The following is a 13,733-nucleotide window of genomic DNA, read 5'->3' as shown; positions in this document are numbered from 1 at the left end:
GGTCATCCAATCAGTTCCTTCCTGTAATTTTGGTGTCAGAGCAGGGCCTGAAACATAGCTGGACCTCAGTGAGTATATACTGACAAATGAAAACAGCTGCGAAGCAGCTACTCAGTGTGGCACGAGCTATAGTACTTACCAGATCATATGACCTGGTTTTTTTTGTTTTTTGTTTTTTTTTGTTTTAATGGCCGCACCCATAGCATATGGAAGTTCCTGAGCCAGGATTGAATCTGAGCCACAGCTGCAACAATGATGGATCCTTTAACCCACTGCACCAGGTTGGAGACTGGACCCATGCCTCTGCAGCAACCAGAGCTGCTGCAATAGGATTCCTAACCTACCATGCCATAGTGGGAACTCCTGATCTGGTATTTCTAACTTTGTATGTCCTAAAGCAAAAAAAAAAAAAAAAAATCAAATCGCTACTTTCATGATATTGTTTGCATGCTCTTTTTAATTGCCTTACACAAATGCTCACCTAAAGGGGAGACTTAGTGAAATGATTTTGAGTGGAGGAGCCCCCAACATCTATGAGGTGGTTTCCTCGCACAGTCTCTGAGGAAACCCGTTGCTACTGACAGGAAACAGGTATCTTGTCCCACCAGGTTGAAAAAGGAAAACGTTTGAAAAACACTAACAGGTGTTTCTGTAGGACTTACCAAATGTGAAAAGCAGCTGATCATAGTAAAATGAAATGATATTTAAATATAAAAGCAGAACAGAGAACAATAAATACATGTGGATAGTAATATTCTAATTTTTTTTCTTTCTATGGCTGCATCCATGGCATATGGAAGTTCCTGGGCCAGGGGTTAATTTGAACCATAGCTGCAAGCTATGCTGCAGCTACAGCAATGCCAGGTCCTTTAACCCATGCGGTACCATGGTGTAAACTCCTCTAATCTTCTAATTGTATTCATTTAGATTAGTAGTCATGGAAAGAATACTTTAGTTAGGATGTTAGTTTTGTTTTTCACCTAAATACCTCTAGAGACTCAAGTGGCATATGTTCATCTGGAAAAATAAACCTTTTTTTTCCCCCCAATTTTACGTATGTAATATAAAATGTAAGGTCACTAATTAAACACACTCTACTTTAAGATTTACTTTTGACACTTGCAGCTTACTCCACCTTGGAGAGCTAATAAATTAAGTAGAGAAATGTTGTTTCTTCTTTGGAAGGGAATGGGGGGGGCAGAAGTTTGCCTCAGAAGATGGAGCAGAGGTGAAGCGAGGGCCAGGCATTAATTAAGTGAATAGTAGACACTCCTCAACTGCCTTAGAATACACTTAGAGGAATTCCTGTTGTGGCTCAGCAGGTTAAGAACCTGACTGGTATCCATGGGAATGAGGATTTGATCCTTGGCCTCACTTGGTGGGTTAAGGATCTGGCATTGCTGGGAGTGGCGGTATAGGTCGAAGATAAGCCTCGGATCTGGTGGTGCTGTTGCTGTGTCATAGACCAGCAGCTGTAGCTCAGACTCAGCCCCTTGCCTAGAAACTTCCATATGTGGCCCTAATAAAGACCAAAAAAAAAAAAAAATACACTAAGAGAGCCAGCTAAGACCCTTCTGTCTTACAACAGCAACACTAGAGAACATCTTAGAAGGATAGTATCCCACAGATGCTTAATTCTGATACTCATTATCATCTGCGTGATTCAGCAGCAATTTCTTAAAACCATCTAACCCCTTTCCACTCACTTCCTATTAGCTGTTAAATATAATTTCTCATTCTTCTTTAACCCTATAACCTATCATCTCTAAATGAAGATTATTCCTGCTTCTTGAACTCTTTGTCTGTCTTGGAATTTTGCCTGGCTCCTTTCTTACCATCAAATATCCATCTTTTTCTTTAAGACTATGAAGTATCTCTAACAAATCCGACTCCTCAGCATGCTTTGGCCTTATCTTCTTTTTATAAACTTATTCCTTTCTTCTGTATCCTTCACTCTTGTTGAAATTTCATTTTGATTTCTTTCTAAAAAATTGAGTGCAAAATCAGTAAGAAGTTAGAGGACCTCTTTGGAACAGCCCTAAATCATCTCAGTTTCAGAATAATCACTGTATCACCTTGTATTGCCTTGATTTTTAGAATCAATTCTGTTACTGTAGTTAACTTGCCTTTTTCCTTGATATTTGTAGCTTTTCCCCAACTAACTATTGTAGCCAATCCTCAAGAAAATGAGAGCCCATTCTCTGATTCTTCTTTTTCCTTCTTAAAAAATTTATAAATGTTTTTTATTGAGTTAGAGTTGATGTACAGTATTGTATAAGTTACAGGTATAGAGTATAGTGATTCATTATTTTTCAAGTTACACTCCATTTATAGTTTCCATAAAATATTGACTATGTTCCTTGTGTGATGTATCCTTGTAGCTTATTTTATACATAATAGTTTGTACTTCTTAACCTCCTATCCTTGTATTACCCCTCCCCCCTCCCTCTCCTCACTGTTAACCATAGGTTTGTTCTCTATATCTGTGTCTGCCTCTTTTTTGTTCTATTCAGTAGGGTTTTTTTAATTACTCAATGATTATTACATTTATAGCTGTACAAAGATCACAACCCAATTTTAAAGCATTTCCATCTCAAACCCCCTGCACATCTTTTTTTTTTTTTTAGATTCCACATATGAATGATTACATATGGTATTTGTCTTTATCTGACTTATTTCACTAAGCAAAATACACTTGAGGTCCATTCATGTTAGTGCAAAAGGCAAATTTTCATTCTTTTTTATTGCTGAGTAATATTCCAATGAATATATATACCACATCTTCATTATCCATTCTTCTGTTAACAGACACTTAAGTTGCTTCCATATTTTGGCAATTGTAAATAATGCTGCTGTTAACATGGGGTTATGTGTATCTTTTAGAATTAGTGTTTTGGAGCTTTTTTTTTTTTTTTGATATATACCCAAGAGAGGAATTCCTGGGGGTCATATGGCAGTTCTCTTTTTAGTTTTTTGAGAAATCTCCATACCATTTTCCACCGTGGTTGTACCAGTTTATAATCCCACCAACAGTGTACATCCTTGTCAACATTTATTATTTTGGTTCTTTTTGATGCTAGCCCTTCTGACAGGTTTGAGGTGATATGTCATTGTTGTTTTGATTTTCATTTCCCTGTTGGTTAGCAGTGTCGAGCATCTTTTCATATGCCTTTTGGCCATCTGGCATGTCCTTTCTGGAAATATGTCTATTTAGATCTTTTGTCTGTTTTTCAACTGGCTGTTTATTTGTTTGGTTTGTTGCTCCAGCCACCCCTTCCCCCCGCCTCCCCAATTGCATATGGAGTTCCCAGGGCAGGGATCAGACCCAAGCCACAGTCGTGACCTATGCCACAGTCGTGGTGACCACAAATACTTTGACCCACTGTGCCAGGCAGTGAATTGAACCTGCGTCCTGGCACTGCAGAGATGTCACAGATCCTGTTGTGGCACAGTGGGAACTCTGCTTTTTGATGTTGAGTTGTATGTGTTGTTTGTATATTTTGAATGTCAATCCCTTATTACTCATGTCATTAGCAAATATCTACTCCCATTCTGTAGATTGTCTTTTTGTTTTGTCAGTGGTTTTTTCTATGCAACAGCTTTTAAGTTTAATTAGATCCCATTTGTTTATATTTGCTTTTCTGTCCTTTGCTTTAAGAGACATTGAAAAAAATAGCGTTATGATTTATATCAAAGAGTGTTCTGTCTATATTTTTCTTTAGGAGTATTATGGTTACATTTAGATCCCATCAGCAACATGGGATCCGAGCTGTGTCTGTGACCTACACCACAGCTCATGGCAACGCCACATCCTTAACTCACTGAGCGAGGCCCAGGGAACCAACCCGAGTCCTCACGGATGCTAGCTGGGTTCAGTAAGCACTGAGCCATGACAGGAACTGCTTACATTTAGATCTTTAATCCATTTGAGTTTATTTTGTATGCGGTATTAGAGAATGTTCTAATTTCATTCTTTTACACATCTAGTTAGCTTTTCAGTTTTTCCAGCACCACTTACTGAAGAGACAGTTTTTTCTCTGTTGTCAGAAGGGTTAATATTAATACAAGTAAATGGAGCCCAGTGAATTAATCACCAAGTTTTCGTGTATAATGCAGGAGACATGGGGATGAATGGTAAAAGATGAACTTTGGTGGGTTGTTATTCATAAAAGACAAAATTTGGAATTTAGTTAATTTTTAAAGTTTAGAATAATACTTGTTTTAATCTCCTTGCCACTGCGACACATTATTACCCATTCTGTGGCTTAAAACACAGAAAAAATTGTTTTTTAATTCTGGAGGTGACTAGTGAAAAGTCAGTCTCATGTGCTAAAGTCAAATGTCAGCAGCCTGTTTCCTTCTGGAGGCTTTAGGAGAAAATAGGTTTTCTTGCCTTTTCCCCTGCATACCTTGTCTTGCGATCCATATTTTTTTCTCAATGACATCACTCCCACCTTTGCTTTTATCATCACATGTTTTTACTCTGACCCTCCTGCCTTCCTCTTATAAAAACCTTATGGTTCTATTTGGTCCACCTAGATCATCCAGAATAATCTTCGTCTCTCAAGATTCAGAGTTTTACCACACCTGCAAATTGCCTTTTATTTTGTAATATAACGTAGTCACAGATTCTGAGGTTTAGGATGGGGACTTTTTTTTTTTTTTTTTTTTGTCTTTTTAGGGCTGCTCCCATGGCATATGGAAGTTCCCAGGCTAAGGGTCACATCAGAGCTGCAACTGCTGGCCTGCACCACAGTCACAGCAACATGAGATCCAAGCATCATCTGCAACCTACGCCACAGCAATGGCAATGCCGGATCCTTCATGCAGTGACCAAAGCCAGGTTCATGGATACTAGTCAGATTTGCTACCACTGAGCCACTATGGGAACTCTCAGGATGGGGACATTTTTGAAGGGCTGTTGTTTGTACCACCACAACCCCTGCTAGTGCCAGTCTCCCTTAGATGGGTGTGAAAAAGTTTCCCTTGAGTACAAGGACAAAGGGGTGTGGGTTTTATCTCTCACACCTGTCACTACAAACAAACAGCTTGAGAATTTCTTCACAAAGGAGTTTGAAAACCATCTGTTAGGCAGTGGTGAACTGTTGAACCTTTTTTAAGCCAATAAAGAATCTGATCAATTTTGTATTTTCGAAAATAACTGGTGAAAGAATGAATGCTGTGCTGGTTAAAGGCCAGACTCATAGTGGTGAAAACTCAGGAAGAGAGCCACCATGGAATTAAAGCAGAGTTACTTATCTAAAAGAGACATTTCAGAGAGGGTTCTGTGTTGATTTGGGAGGTTTTGGTGGGAAATAAGAGCATTGAAAGTGATTTCAAAGATTGTAGCTTCAGTAGTGTAAGAAATGACAACATTAATGAGTCTGAATATATTTCAGTTATAGTATCTGTGAGACATGCCTGTACAAGACTCAGAACTAGTGGCCAGCAATAAAGTTGCCGAAAACATACTGCACCAGCTTTGCAAATCTGTATTTTGGACTTAATAGGGAGGGTTAAGGGATGCTTACTTTAGGTAAGAGGATTCAAAAGAGGTTGAGTGGTTGCATGCATGCAGCATGTATATGCTACATTATTTCTGCATACATAGTATTGTATTATAAATATAATATGTATTATTATGTTATCTTATAATATTATTGTATTTTAATTATACATTATATAGTATATGCAGAACTATTGCATACATATAATCATATATAGAAATAGGCAGACTTACATGCACACATTTTATTGATCTTAGGGAACAGGGTAGGATAGTATAAATGGTCAAAATTGCCAGATATCAGTGCTCTTTTGAATACAGACATTGCTTGCATCTCAGTCCATGCAGAGTTAAACTCATTTTATAATCTTACTTTGTATACATTCCATCCCTGATGTTATCTAAATGTAAAAGAAAGCAACTGAAAAAAAAAAAATCCTCCACATTACAAAATTGAGAAGCTATTGTTCTCAAGAGTTTAGTCTCTAATGTGAGACAAACACAATTAAAAAGATGTGCTGTGACAATTTTTAAAAATAACAGTAGCCATTATTTATTGAGTCTCAATCTTATGAGTTCAGGACTAGTCAGCCCTTTAAATGAGTCAGCTGATTAAATCTCACAGTCCTCATAAGAGGTAGGCATTATGTGTAAAACGCATAGCAGAGAAAAGGTTGACAGAGCACATTTCTAGTCAGGAGAAGAACCTGCGTGAGTGGGGGAAATAATCATAGAGGAGATAACCCTTGAAATGAGACTTCGTGGATGGTATTTTACAGACCTATAAATGTAGAAGGCACTCGAAGGAAGAACAACATTGGGAAAAGGTAAGGCATTTGAAAAGACGCAAAGTGTGAGGAATGATGACTGCCAGATATTAAAGTGCTAGAGGGAGAATAGCAACAGATGAAGCTTGTCCAGAACACGAAGGTCACATCACAAAGGAAATTGTAGCCATGGTGTAAGAAGTTTACTTGCTGTCATGTGGCTTATGGGAAGGCTTGAATAATTGTAAGCAGGATAGTGAGCTGATTATCCTTGTATGTTAGCAGAGCCTCTGGTACAACAGAATGAAAGATGCTTCCTCCAGGGGCTTAAGGGAAGGAGAATAAGATAGAAGGTAAGACTAAAAAGGGGGTCTATTTCTACAGTCTAGGCAAAAAATGCTGAGCTTTGTGTCTGTGGGTGGTGTTGGCCAAGAACAAAAGGACAAACATGCACATTTTTATGGTAGAACTAAGAACATGCAGTGAGTGAAAATGGGTTGTGAGGGATTTGGGAAATAGAGGTTTCTGTCTTGGGCAGCCTTGTGGGTTCTAGGGGCATTGCTGGGGAAGAGGAAATGCCCCTCTTCCCCTTGTGAGTTCTTGTAGCTGGACTCAAAAGAAAATTGACTTAAGACAGATTAACAGGAGAAAATGAAACATTTCAATTCATGGACATGGAGTTCCCATTAGAAATGACAAGAAGTGGCCAAGAAGTTTCCAGTGAACTGCAAAAGGATTGGCAGTGTCTCTGTAGCAATGGGACACGGGTTCAATCCCCAGCCCAGCACACTGGGTTAAGAATGCTGCACTGGCACAGTTGCAGTGTAGGTCGAAACTGCGGCTCAGATCTGATCCCTGGCCTAGGAACTCCACATGGCCTGGAGCAGCCAAAAAATAAAATAAAAAAATTTTAAAAAGAAGTTCCTATTGTGGCCCAGCAAGTTAAAGACCCCATGTAGTCTGCATGAGGATGTGGGTTAGATCCTTTGCCTTGCTCAGTGGGTTAAGGATACAGTGTTGCCACAAGCTGGGTAGCCACTTGGATCCTGCATTGCTTAGGCTGGCTGTTGCAACTCTGATTTGACCCCTAGCCTGGGAACTTCCATATGCCTCAGGTGAGCCTTTAAAAAGAAAGACGGGGGAGGGGGCAGTGGCCAAAGCAGTTGCTTTTATACTTTTTAGATGAAGAAACAATAAATTCATGAGGTATTGATAGGACAAATAATGTTAGATTTTGGATGCCCAGTTAGTGAAGAGTCTAAACAGAGATTGGGCTTTGGCAGTAAATTAAAGAAGTAGCAAGATTTGTTTATACAGGGCGCTCAGCCCCAGTTCCGTCTTTGGTGTTCTACCTCCAGATACAGGGAAAGCACCTTCATATAAGAGACCTATTTCCTGATTTCAGGGAAACAGAAGGTAAGGTCTGGATGTCCCTCTTGTGTTGGTTATTTCTTTAGTAACTTTAATTCAAAATAGTCAATATGCCATTGGGGCACACTGTGGGGCAGCCTACTAAGGGTCCCAACAGCACTTACTAAGAATGTGATTGTGAGAGGAAAGACGGGACCCTGGGAAGATGGCATATTAATATTTTTATATATTGCTTTTAAAATTGTTATTATAGTTGGTTTACAATGTTCTGTCAATTTTGGCTGTACAGCAAAGTGACCCAGTTATACCTGTATATATACATTCCTTTTCTCACTTTGTCCTCCTTCATGTTCCATTACAAGTGACGAGATGTACTTCCCAGTGCTATACAGTAGGATCGCATTCCTTATCCATTCCAAATGCAATAGTTTGCAACTACTAACCCCACACTCCCAATCCATCCCACTCCCTCCCCCTCTCCCTTGTCAACCACAAGTCTGTTCTCCATGTCCATGAGTTTGTTTCTTTTATGTAGATAGGTTCATTTGTGCTGTATATTAGATTCCAGATATAAGTGATATCATATGGTATTTATCTTTATCTTTCTGACTTACTTCACTTAGTACGAGAGTTTCTAGTTCCTATGTTGCTTTTGAGATGCCTTCTGGACATCTAGGTAGAGAGCTCCCAATAGGCAGTCGGACATATGGTCCTGAAGCTCAGAAGGTGTTTGGGCTAGACAGGCAGATTGGACACTCTGTGATAAAAAAGAGGAAAATAAACTCCTGGGAGTTAAGGAGAACAAATCATGTGAGAAGAGAAAAGGGCACTTCAGGGAATATCCATATTTGAAAAATTATACTTTTGGAGCATTGCCACAGTTGCATAGGTTGCAGCTGATTCAGTCCTTGGCCTGGGAACTTTCATATGCCTTGGGGACAGCCAAGAAAAAACAAAACAAAACAAGACAAAAAACTGTGTAAGTGCTGCCAGGAAAATGACCAAGTAGAAGAATGTCAGAGATGACAATAAAGAGGAAGGACCCAAGAGAAAAGGAGTAGTTCACAAGGTCACAGGACACAGAAAGGGTGAGTGACATAACGCCTTAAAACTCTGTCTTAAGAAAGTAATTGGTAACCTTTGTGAGAGCAATTTGAATATTTTGGGGAGAGTAAAGCACCAAGAAGAATGGGTAGAGATGCAAAAAGAAGTTGAAACTTTGGGCTCCTGAACATAGGCATCATGACTGTTGATTAATAACTAAATGACCTTCAAACCTTGAAGCTAACTTCAGTGTAATGTTAGAAATGAATTGGGGTTGTGACTTTTTAGTGAAATTATTTAGGAATCAGATTGTACAGCCAGATAATTATTACTAGAACCAGGTAAATTATAAATAGAACCATCTATTGGCCACCAGTTGTACCTATCACTCTGTTTCCAACTCGCAGTTTTTAGTGAGATAACAGTCCATGGGTCCAGTCCTTATGATGACTTTTAATGTCCCTGTAACTTGCATCAAAAGCGTATTAATTACTTTAAACAAGCAATAAATGATAGGGCGAAAGAATTATTTTTTATTTGGCTTTTTTCTAAGAAGTTGAATTGCAAAATATTCCACAGATCACTTAAAACCTCAAGAATGGGTATTGGCTGGAGCTGATTGATTAAGCCTTTTATATCTTTATCTTCTAAATGTTAAATGCGTCTTTTATTTTGAATTAATTTAAATCTACATATATTAGACTTCGATTCATAGTTTACAAAGGATGTTTCATGAAGCAGAGACATAAAATTAACCCTAAACAATTATTCGGTAGAATGAAAAACTATTTAAGTAGTATCTTCAGCCTCCAAGTTAACCCCAAGGTATAGAAGAGGCCGTCAGAGATCTGTAAGTTGGTGTCACTGGTTATTGGAATAATAACAGTATAAGAGGTCATAGTTTGAGTTGTGGGGCAAATTAACTCATGATATCCCTAAAACCCCAAAGTTAAATAGTTAAATCCAAATTCTTTTGTCCAAGACTCTCCCTTATGTTCCTCAACTGGTACATTTTTTAAAAAAAATATTTTATTTTATTTTTTTAATTATTTCCCCAATACAATTTTTTTTTTCTACTGTGCAGCATGGTGACCCAGTTACATATACATGTACACATTCTGTTTTCTCACAGTATCATGCTCCATCATAAGTGACTAGACATAGCTCCCAGTGCTACACAGCAGGATCTCATTGCTAATCCATTCAAAGGCAATAGTTTGTATCATTAACCCCAAGCTCCCCAACCACCCCACTCTCTCCCCCTCCTCCTTGGCAACCACAAGTCTATTCTGCAAGTCCATGATTTTCTTTTCTGTGGAAAGGTTCATCTGTGCCTTATATTAGATTCCAGATATAAGTGATATCATACGGTATTTGTCTTTCTCTTTATGACTTACTTCACTTCATATGACAGTCTCTAGTTCTATCCATGTTGCTACAAATGGCATGATTTCATTCATTTTTATGGCTGCCTAGTATTCCATTGTATATATATAACCTCTTCCTAATCCAGTCATCTATCGATGGACATTTGGGTTGTTTCCATGTCTTGGCTACTGTGAATTGTGCTGCAGTGAACATGTGGGTGCATGTGTCTTTTTCAAGGAAAGTTTTGTCTGGATATATGCCCAAGAGTGGGTTGCTGGGTCATATAGTTCTATGTATAGATTTCTAAGGTATCTCCATACTGTTCTCCATATTGGTTGTTCCAGCTTACATTCCCACCAAGAGTGCAAGAGGGTTCCCTTTTCTCCACACCCCCTCCAGGATTTGTTATTTGTGGACTTATTAATGATGGCCATTCTGACTGGTGCGAGGTGGTATCTCATGGTAGTTTTGATTTGTATTTCTCTAATAATCACTGATGTTGAGCATTTTTTTTTTTAAGGCTGCAAGTGCAGTATATGTAAGTTCCCAGACTAGGGGTTGAATCAGAGCTGTAGCTACAGGCCTATACCACAGCCAGAGCAATGCCAGATCCGAGTTGCTTCTGCAACCTGCACTGCAGCTCACAGCAATGCCGCATCCTTAACCCACTGAGTGAGGCCAGGGATTGAACCTGCATTCTCATGGATACTGGTCAGAGTCATTACTGCCAAGCCACAATGGGAACGCCTCAACTTTTTTTACCTCTCCTTTTATCACCCAACAGTTTGTAAAATTTTTAAAAAATAATACTTGTCTATATCATTATGTCAATAATAATGTCAGGATAATGCTTTGAGATATTAATATTGGTTTCATTCTGCCTGCATCTTCTTCCCTCAAGGAAGTAATTAGGTCTCTGTGTGTGGTTCCTTTAGGGTGGTGAGATTCCTTCATTATATATGATTTTTGCTTTATGAAAATGTATAGTTATTGAAGGAATCATGCCACTGGGGAGAAGGAAAGGAGAAGAGCAGAAGAAGAGGAAGAAGGCAGAAGTGGGATGATTCTCCAGGGCTGGGAGGCAGATGGAGGGCTGTGTTCTCTACCAAGACCAGACCCATGGCTGTGCCCTGGCAGAACTACAGGTGAGGGGCCCTCCAGATGTTCCTACGGACTCTAGATTCCAGCGTTTGGAAAGATTCAGGCTTGTGTGAAGCAAGGGATCATGTGTAATTTCAACAAGGAGCTGGGATCATTCTTGACCATATAACAAAAGCCCATCTTTCCTCAGGTGTGATAAAGCCACCTATATTATTTGTAACTCTAAAGGGAGAGGAGGGGATTTCCTGCTGTGGAGCAGTGGGTTAAGAACCCAACTGCAGCAGCTTGGGTCACTGCAGAGGTGCAGGTTCAATCCCTGGCCCCGCAGAATGGTTAAAGGATCCCATGTTGCCATAGCTTCAGTGTAGTTCACAGCTGCAGCTTGGATTCAATCCCTGGCTTAGGAACTTCCATATGCTGTGGGTATGGCCATTAAAAAAAAAAAAAAAAAAAAAGAGAGAGAGAAGAAAAGAAAAGGGAAAGGTAGAGGGGTTCCCACTGTGGCACAGTGAGTTAACGATCCATGTTGTCTATGAATACACCAGTTTGATTCCCTGGCCCCATGCAGTCGGTTAAGGATCTGGCACGGCCACAGCTGTAGTGTAGGTTGCAGCTGAAGATTGGATTGGATCCCTGGCCTGGGAACTTGCATATGCCTTCAAAAAAAGAAAAAAAAATAAAACAAAACAAAAAGGTAGAGAGGAGACATTGTCTCCTGAACATACCATTAAATTTCTTAGGAGCCAGATTGAAATACAGTTAAATGATGTAACGCTTTTATACATTGCAGCAGTGGAAGTCAGTTTATGACAATTTGTATTATAATTATTTCGTTTAACAAAAATATTTTTTGTCCTAATCGGGCCTGTTCTTTGTCAAGTCTGGGAATATAGTGCAGGTGACTGGCATAAACTCTACTCTTAGATATCTTGTCTTGAGAGACAGTTTTCCATGGGTTTCTCACATTTCTGCACATTTCGTGAGCAGAAGCACTCAGGGCCCTTTGTAGCAGACTGTCATTTCAAGGATGCTTTTATAGTCAATGGCCTTGGAATTGGAGATTGTGTCTCCCTCTGGGCCAAAGGGCAAGTTTACTTAGAAGTATCCTTAGAAGGCAGTGATAGGGTTTCCCTTCAGCACTGAGGGCAGGCTCGCTAACTGTCTGGTGTCATAAAAAATGGACATGTTTCCCCTGGAGCAGAGGACAGGGATGTTTATTATCCATAAAAGACTCAAGAGTTCCTCACTTGTGAGAAAACCACTGTGGGTACAAGCATGGATTAGGCCACACCCCATGCAATTGTCACCCCATGAAATCATGGCAGGTTCTCTCTTTAACTTACAAATAGAGTAACACCTCAGACCTTTTGGAATTCCTGACATCATAAATTCCTCTAGGAGAGAAAAAATAAGGAAATTCATAAATATGAAATGTAATAATTCCCACAGTAATAACTAACATGTATGAAGCCCTTTCTGTGGAGTAGCCACTATAATAAAATTTGCATTTAATCTCTCCTTTCATTATTGAAATAATCAGTGTGGTAGATTCTATAATCGCTCTCTTAATAACTTGCATGAGGTCATAGAGAAAAAGCTTAGGGCCAGGGTTTGAATTCGTACTTCGACGTATAAACTTGTGCTTTTAACCACTAGAATCTGGACATAAAATTCTTGAAATTAAAAAAAATAAAAATTTCTGTAGAGTCAAAAACTTATAAATCAAATATAGTGTTCATTTTTTTTTCAAAATAAAATATGACAGTTCTCAGTGCAATGACATTTATAATATGGCCCAGTGGAGGGGTAGCTGTCCTGGAGGGGTAGCTGTCCTGAGTGTTATGAGATAGATGAAAAGAAGGCCTTGTGCTTGGATGTTTTTCCTCCTCCTCACTTTACTTGACCTGTTACCTTGCACAGATTCATTCCAATGAATTGCCTCTACTATTTTTTTTCCAACGAAACTCATGAAGTTTGAAAATAGTAAAAAAGGTCACACAATTCTAATCCAAGATTTGACACTTAATGGTTTTGTGATATTAGAAAAATTATTTAATCATTCCTCAGTTTCCTAATCAGTAAAACAGAGGTGAAAATATCCAGGACACTGTTGGTTATGAGTCTTCAGCAAAATGATGTATTTATGACATCCAAATAACTGATCAATGACAAAAATGTACATACATGTTTTTATTCTTATTAATACCAATGCTGCACAATGCCTCATGGTCTCATTAGTCATTTCTTACATAATGTGAATTTGTTGATGCTATTTCCCATCCTCGACTACATTTATGTTTTTACTGAATAGAATTCAGTAGAATATCTTACATGTGCTGAAGCTGAATAAACATTTTGGGCCACATAGAGATAGTCTTTTGGTTGCTGTGTGTATTGTGTGGTGATAGTTTGGAGAAAATGGGCCTCACTGGATTATCTCTGATGAGTAGCATGGTGATATTGAACTAGGAGATAATGAGGGAAAAAGCATGGCTTTGTACTGGGAACTGTGAAGCATATCCAGTATTGCACTACTGGTGAGCTAACCAGTTAGCTTGCCACAGTTTCAGAGATGC

The 13,733-nt window shown here is 38.9% G+C and overlaps 1 protein-coding gene across 5 annotated transcripts in view; it reads left to right on the top strand.

Moving 5' to 3' along the window:
• CTNNA2 (catenin alpha 2) overlaps nucleotides 1–13,733 on the top strand; it is a 1,212,918-nt gene that overhangs the window by 302,614 nt on the left and 896,571 nt on the right. The window contains exon 1 of one of the 5 annotated variants that reach the window (XM_021088204.1): nucleotides 5,597–6,626. The exons of the other annotated variants lie outside the window; for them this stretch is intronic. The gene's annotated coding sequence lies outside the window, so the exon portion shown is untranslated. Of the gene's footprint in view, nucleotides 1–5,596; nucleotides 6,627–13,733 lie in introns of those variants that run through there. 5 annotated transcript variants of the gene reach the window in all.

This window comes from Sus scrofa, chromosome 3 (assembly GCF_000003025.6).
Source record: "Sus scrofa isolate TJ Tabasco breed Duroc chromosome 3, Sscrofa11.1, whole genome shotgun sequence".
NCBI classification, from domain to species: domain Eukaryota; kingdom Metazoa; phylum Chordata; class Mammalia; order Artiodactyla; family Suidae; genus Sus; species Sus scrofa.
This window is presented reverse-complemented; position numbering and strand designations above follow the sequence as displayed.